Here is a 7,790-nt window from a genome sequence, read left to right as displayed (position 1 = left end):
TAAGAAATTTGCTAGTGGATGATGTTTTTTAGCTGTTGAATCAAACTTATCCTGATCTACCTTTAAACGTGCCAGTTATTCAAACCAATAAATTTCTATAATTGTTTAAGCTAGTTTCTGTTACATCCAGAGGCATTCTACTCAATACAGTGGTTCTCTTACATAACTGCATTAATGCTGTACACTTCCACATGTTGACAGTTTTTCTTTTTATGCTATTGTGATTATCATTTAACTTGCCTGTGTTCTCTTCAGAGTTTCAGCCAGAATTGTATCTATCTTGTAGACAATCCATACACCCAATACAATGCTCAATGGAATCTAGATACCTTAGCTATTTGCCAAAAGTGTGAGAAGAAACTATGCCATCAAGGAGCCTTATGTTATTTGATTTCTTTTTTGTAATGTTACTATATGATAGAATTGTTATGGTTTTCTTTCTTTTTTTTTTAGATTTAGGAGGTACATGTGCAGGTTTGTTACATGGGTATATTGCACAATGCTTTGAGGTTTGGGCTTTCATGATCCTATCACACAAGTATGGAACATAGTATCCAAGGTTTTTCAACCCTTACCTCACCCCCTCCCGACTTTTGGAGTCCCAAGTATCTGTTGTTTTCATATTTGTGTCCATGTATACCCAATGTTTAGCTCTCACTTATAAGTGAGTACATGCAGTATTTAATTTTCTGTTTCTGAATAAATTTGCTTAGAATAATGGCCTCAAGCTGCATTGATGTTGCTGCCTTAAAGGACATGATTTTGTTCTTTTTTTATGGCTGTGTATTTGATTTCTTAACTTCTGTTTATTATGCACTATTTTCCTTAATTCATTTATTTTCTTTTTAAACTATAAATACAGAAAAGCACATAGAGGCATGCATGAAACACCAACAATGAATAAATGTTTACACTACATATCAAGTTGAACGCCCAAATCCTAGTTCCCTCTCTTTGAATCCAAAACCAAATATTATCATTATCTGCCATGTAGGCTGGCTAGATTTTTAAAATAATATTGTTTTGTCTGGTTTCCAAAATATGTGCAAAAGGAATCATACATTACTTAATACTTGGAAACCTATTTTATACACTCAACCTATGTATTCCTGACATTTATCAATGTAAATTCATATGGCTCTTGCTTATTCATTTTAAATGCTGTGTTGTTTTGCATCATAGGAAGACACTACATCTTACGCTTTTGGTCACCTGTTAGTGGAGATTTGTTTGGTTCTAGTTTTCACTATTACAAACAATGCGTCAAATGGACATCTTTATGTCTCTGATGAGAGCTTTTCCATGATAATAGGACTAAACAAGAAATTGATGGTCATAGGATATGCACATTATCAGATACACTGGATATTGCCAAACTCTATTGTTTCAAAAACAGCTGCAAATTTTGAAATGTTTGTGTATTACAAAATAGCTTTCCAAAGTGGTTGTACCAATTTATACTTCCACTGCAATCTAAAAAAGTAATCATTGGTCCACATCACTGCTTAATATTTGGTATTATTAATGTTTACATCTCACTAATCTGATAGGTATGAAATGATTCTTCGTTTTCATTTTTTTTTTTTTTTACCCAGATTACTAGTGACATTACTATCCTGTTTACTCATCATTATGCTTTCTGTTTTTGTGATTTGTCTGCTCATATCCATTGCCTATTTGGGGTGGAGGGGATGTGGTTGACTTTTTAAATCATTTTTCTACTTTGTCTGTAATAATTCATCATATATTTGATATAAATCTCTTTTCTGTGTTGTGAATTACTTTTCCCTGCCTGACAATTATCTTTCAGTTACATTCATGATGACTTAAACTTTTACTATTAGAAGTTCATTATCAAGTAGTCTTTTCTTTTTTGGGGCGCTTAGTTAAAACATCCTTCCCTACCCCAATATAATAAACATATTCTCATTTTTTAATCTAAAAATTTCAAGTTTTGTTTTTCACATTTAAATCTTTAATCTGTATGAAATTTATTTTTGCTTAAGGCATAAGTCAGGGAAATTTTTTTCATATAATAAATCAATCACACCAACACTTTTCTCTGTTAATTTGTTTTTTGTTTGTTTGTTTGTTTTGAGACAGGGTCTTGCTCTGTTGCCCAGGCTGTAGTGCAGCAGCCACTGCACCCACCCTTTCCTCTGTTAATTTGTAAAGCTTTCTCTATGATAAACCAAATTTCTTGTACACTTCCATCTGTTTCTGGGCTTCCTATTCTATTCCACTTATCTATTTGTCTATGAACCAATATCACATCGTCCTGTAAATATTATGGTATCCTGTTGCTATATGGTAAGACAAGTCTTTAAAATGGTCTTAACTATTCATGATACTTTACTCTCCCATATTAATTTTTTAAAACAATCAGTTTCCATAAAAATATATTGCTCGGATTTTAATGAAATTCCATTTAATTTACAGAAGTTCAGAAAATATTTTCTGATATTAAGTATTCCTATTTATGGGTATAATATGTCTTGTAATTTAGTTAGGTCTTTTATCATATCTTTCAATAAAATTTTGTACTTTTTTCCAAAAAGATTGTGAACACCTTCTATTAGAGTTATTCCTAGGTTCATTTTTGGTTGTTGTTGGTTTTGTAAGTTATATCGTTTCAAGTTACTTTTTATGACCTTCGTTTCTAAGTCCTTAGGCAAACTATTAATTATTTTATATTCGCCTTGTATTCAGCAAGTTAGCTGAATTATCTTAATTGCTTTAACAGTTGTCCTTTAAATTCTTAGATTTTCTGTACAGACAACCATATCATCTGACGGTCACAACTTTCTCTTCTGTTCTAATCCTTACACACACATCTTATTTATTTTACTTTATTTAGGTCTTTTATTATATGATGAATTGAAGTAGTGTTAACAGATATCTCTCACTTGTTCCTGTTTAAGTGTACTTGTCAAAAGGTAAAATCATGACTCACGCAAATATAAAATGGGTATGTGTCAAGGATTTTGTTCAATTGATTAATTAATGGGAGAACCAAGAAGATGTTAAAATGAGTTCAAAAATGTGTTCGCAGTGGCTCACGTCTGTAATCCCAGCACTTTTGGAAGCCGAGGCAGGCAGATCCTGAATTGAGGCCAGAAATTTGAGACCAACCTGGGCAACATGGTAAAACCTCATCTGTACAAAAAATACAAGAATTAGCCCGGTGTGGTAGTGTGCACCTGTAGTCCCAGCTACTAGGACAGCTGAGGTGGGAGGACCACTTGAGCCTGGCAGGTTGAGGCTGCAGTGAGCCATGAGTGTGCCACTGCACTCCAGCCTGGGCGACACAGCCAGACCCTGTCTAAAAAAAAAAAAAAAAAAACCCTTCAGAGCTAGTGTTAATAGGCAATTTAATAAAGAAACTTTAGGATAAAATTGCTGGGTTAAATACAAAACTGGTTAGTATCCTACAGAGCAATAAACCTTACTTGTAGGTTATATCTTTCACTGAAGAGAAATTATTTTCATCTGTACTAGACAAATATCTGCAAGTTAATCTCTGTATTTACAGAGCTGTAAAACAGCACCGTCAATAGAAAAATTAGCTACAGGTGCAAACCCAGAAATGTGCTGAAAGAACACCTGGTATTCTTTTTTGCCGAATTCTAAGTTTTGGATAATTTTTCTGATGTTCTTTACATTAAAGAAAATGCTTACAAAATTTCACCATTAATTATGGTGTTTGTGGAGTTTTTGGTAAATACCTTTTCAAGTAAGTTAAAGAAACTCTCTTCTAATTTTGGTTTCTAAAAAACAATTTAGCATAAATGAGTATCTAGTGCAATAAATACTTTTTCGGCATTTATTAAAATGATTTTTTACTTTTTCTCCTTTTCTTGTGTTAATGAGGTGGAATATATTGATAATTTCTTTATGTTGAAATATCACTTTATTCCTCAGAAAACACGACTTGGTCATGATGTGTTATGTTATATACTGGTGACATTTATTTTCTAATATTTTATTTGAGAATTTTGCATTTATGTTTATAAGTGAAATTGCTCAGTACTTTTCTGGTTCTGTCCTTAGATTTTGTAAACAGATAATTTTCTTTCTTTGTCTACTCTTTGGAAAGTTTTTAAAATACGATATAGAATATCTTTTTACTCATAGACGGTTGAAAAATCACTTATAAAACTAATTTTGTATGGTTTCATTTTTAAGGGAGAAATTTTTGACTACTGATGTAATTTTTAATGGTTATTGGCTTATTTATATCTTATATTTTTTTCTTGAAACAATTTTGATAATTTACGTTTTCCAGAAAAAATGAAATTTAAACATTTTCAAATTTATTGACACAAAGTTGTTCAAGGTGCTGTCTTGTGACTTTTAAAACATTCATTCTTTTCATTTTTCCTAAAATTATTTGTGGCTTCTTTATTATTTTGATTAGTTTTGATAATGTATTTTTATTTATCTTTTAATGAATCAATTGATTTTATTAATCACCTGTTTTTAAGTTGGTCTACTAGTCATTAATTTCTGTTCATATCTCTTGAAAAATAATTTCTTTCCAAGTTTTCTCACTATTATTTGTGCAGTTTCTTGATTTGAATGCTTAACTAATTTATTTTAAGTGTTTCTCTCTTTTTAAAAAAAATGCAAACAGTATTATGAGAATGCAATGTTATCTAGGAAAGTCACACGCTGGTTTCTTTCTAATAAAATGACAAAGGAGGTTTCTTAAATAATTTACAAAGGGCAGAAATTGCTCTTGAACAGGGCTACCCCTCCCAGCACACCCACAGTACTCTGCTTTGGGCATATAAATAGGTACCCGTGAGCCCATGGTCTTAAGCCTGGAAATATCTCCTATGCCTTCCTTGGAGTCCCTGGTAGGAAAAGCAGGGATGAGAGTGGGACCCCCCAAGAGCCTTGGCATCGGAAACACAGTGGGTGAGTGATTCTGTGGATGACTCCCCAAAAACCAGGCACCCAGGTACACAGCTCAGAGCTCTCAAACATCTGATGCTAGCACTTCACATTACAGATGAAGCAAATACAAGACTCAAGGTCAAGTGTATGGTGAGTTTCTAAGCCCAAGAGTCCCTGGAAAAGTAGAAGGAACAATTGTCCCTACCTCTGCAAGATCTCCACAAGACACTCCCAGGCTGTGGCAGGCAGTCACTGATGGGTCCAGATGCGGCTGGAGCAGGAGGGCACTGGGCTCCTTGTTAGTCAGATCCTTGTTAGCATGGCCCAGGGGTACTGATGACTCCTGGGGGTTTCCTCCAGGAAGCTCAGTGGAAGCACAGACATCCTTGGTATGAAGCCTGGGTGGTCAGACAGGTCTTGTTTCCTGCAAGACAGAGCTGCAGAGCACTTCCTCCTTCATGAATGAGAGAGACGGTCATGTGACCACTCTCTTCCGCCATAATAGCTTCGTCCAGTTCTTGGGAGGGCTTCTGGAGGTGCTGAGTTCCTGCCCGCGCAGGCCCTCGGTCACTGTCAGACTCACTGGGAGAGCAGAGGGGCTCTCTTGAGGAGTAGGGGCTCCGGAAGGCAGCCTCCCACCTCGACAGCCTTACTGGGTGGGCACGTAAGCCTATGGGGCAGAGAGGCGGTGATGCTCCTTCTCCCAGGGGTCCGCGGCTGAGCGGGCAGGGGCGGCTCCAGACAGCTGGGTGCTCTCGTGGCTCAGGCTGTGAGTTGGTGATCCACTGCCTTTCTGTGCCCCTCTCTTCCTCCTCCTGGCCTTCACCTGGGTCTCCACCAGCCATTTGGTGCCGCTTTGGCAGGACTCCTGGATTGTCTGGGACTTGGCACCCAAGGCACTCTTAGCTGAGGGAGCTGCAGCCTGGAGGCCCTGCTGCCCTGGCTCTGTTGTTTCCAGGCGTTCCCAGAAGGGTCCTTCCTGGAGGCTGAGGTTAACAGCTCTCAGGTGCAGCCTCCTTTGGAACTGTCTGCTTAGGGAACTCAGGGCTCCGGCGGAGGTCTCCTGATGGCTGACCAAAGGCTGCAGTTCCTTGCTGTCCTCCAGCTGTTCCTAGTGCTGTAGAGATTTCCGGCGCACAGAGGCCCCCATGCCCTGCCACCAGGAAGCCATCTGCCTGGCCAAGAGTCTTCTCCGCCCACTACACCCTGACACCTCCAACGCCCACCCGAGCCCAAACACGTCGTGTTTCTCATTTTTTAAAGAAATATACTTAAGGCTATGAATTTCATCCTTATAGTTTAGCTACACTCCATAAGACTTGACAGATAATTATTCATTCTACTTTGTTTTGTTTTTATGCCGTTAACCCATACAAAAATTTGCACATATTTATTAAGTTTTTAAAATATCAGTTTCCAAAATTTAAGGAGGGTTTGTTACTTTAAAAATATTTAATTGAATCAAAATTTGAGAATATGGTATGCATCTCATTAATTTTTCAAGAAATTTTTATGGCCTTTTATGTGGTTATTTTAAAACATGATGAAAACTTGGGCTGGTAAAAAATAAACAAATAAAAATAAAAAATAGAAAAATGAACCATGTGGTTTTCTTTATAGGGGTAAATATATTGATATACTTAATATTTAAATAGTATAAATAAATGAGAGTACTATATAATATAAATACTAAATAATACATATTGAATACATAAACATTAGATAAAATCTGATAATTTTATTGTTTGATTCTTCTATATCTTAACTGACCTTTCTCCTCTCCTTCGCCAATCTTCTTTTGGTAAAAATTTATTAAAATCTTTCTGTGATGATCTGTTAATTTCTTTCTGTAATTCTGTACATTTTTGCTTTTAATAGTTCAAAACTATGCCATCCAGTGTATACAGTTCATGTAGTATCATTTTCTTATTGGACTTTCTTTTATTTTTGTGTAGCACTTTCCCTCTATTTATATTTTACATGTTAAATTGCTATTTTTGGCATTTTGATATTGATAAGCCTATGTCACTTTTCTTATTCTTTGCATTTGTTTTTCCCTTATTTTGTCTTTAATCAGTTTAAATATGCATGTTTTTAGTCTTTACCCAATTATTTTATAACAAAAAAATCTGCAAATGTTTTGTGATTTTAGATTTGTTTATTCTATTGACAAATATTAATTGAGTTCTTATAAATGCCAGATCATTTTCTCAGTGCTGAGAATGTATAAATGGAAAACAGATTAAATTCTCTCTTCTCAATGGATTCCACATTGTAGTGATAGGAGATGCACAAATAGCATAACAAATAAGCATATTTTATTATATATTATAAGGTGATAGGTCATATGGCAAAAATATAGAGCAGGCCAAGTGTATGGCAGTTTTACAGTGACGGTGGGAGTGATTGCAGAATAAATGAAATAGCCATGTTTGGCTTCATTGGAAAATGCTATATGAGCAAAGACTTGAAACAGGCGAGAAAGTGAGCTCTCCAGGAGAAGATCTTTTCAATTCCTAATGAGGGAGAGTGACTGGCATCTTCAAGGAACAGCAAGTAGGCCAGTATGGCTGTAGAAAATAGAATTTGGAGAAAGTAGCAAGACATATAGTGCATTTAGTGGATAGGGAGATTGCATACGGTCTTGTAAGTCATAATAAGTAGCAATTGAATTTTCATATTATTTGACTATAGATTAAAGGAGTCAAGGGTAGAAGCGTGGAAAACACTTAGTAAACTACTATAGTTATCTAGGTGAGGGATGTTGGTGGCTTGAACCAAAGTGGAAACAGTAGAAATGATAATAATTGATCAAACCAATGTTATATTGAAGGTAGAGCCAATAAGGTTCCCTACTGGATATGGATGCGGGGCAGTGATAGAAGAAAATG

General features: G+C 35.7%; 1 pseudogene; it reads right to left on the bottom strand.

The window, feature by feature from the left end:
* Positions 1-4,417: 4,417 nt before the first annotated feature.
* LOC101008948 lies at positions 4,418-6,343 on the bottom strand (annotated as a pseudogene).
* Between the last annotated feature and the right edge of the window lie 1,447 nt (positions 6,344-7,790).

The sequence above is a fragment of the Papio anubis genome, chromosome 3, assembly GCF_008728515.1.
Source record: "Papio anubis isolate 15944 chromosome 3, Panubis1.0, whole genome shotgun sequence".
NCBI classification, from domain to species: domain Eukaryota; kingdom Metazoa; phylum Chordata; class Mammalia; order Primates; family Cercopithecidae; genus Papio; species Papio anubis.
Note: the sequence above shows the minus strand (reverse complement) of the source record. Positions and strands in the feature narration are given on the sequence as shown.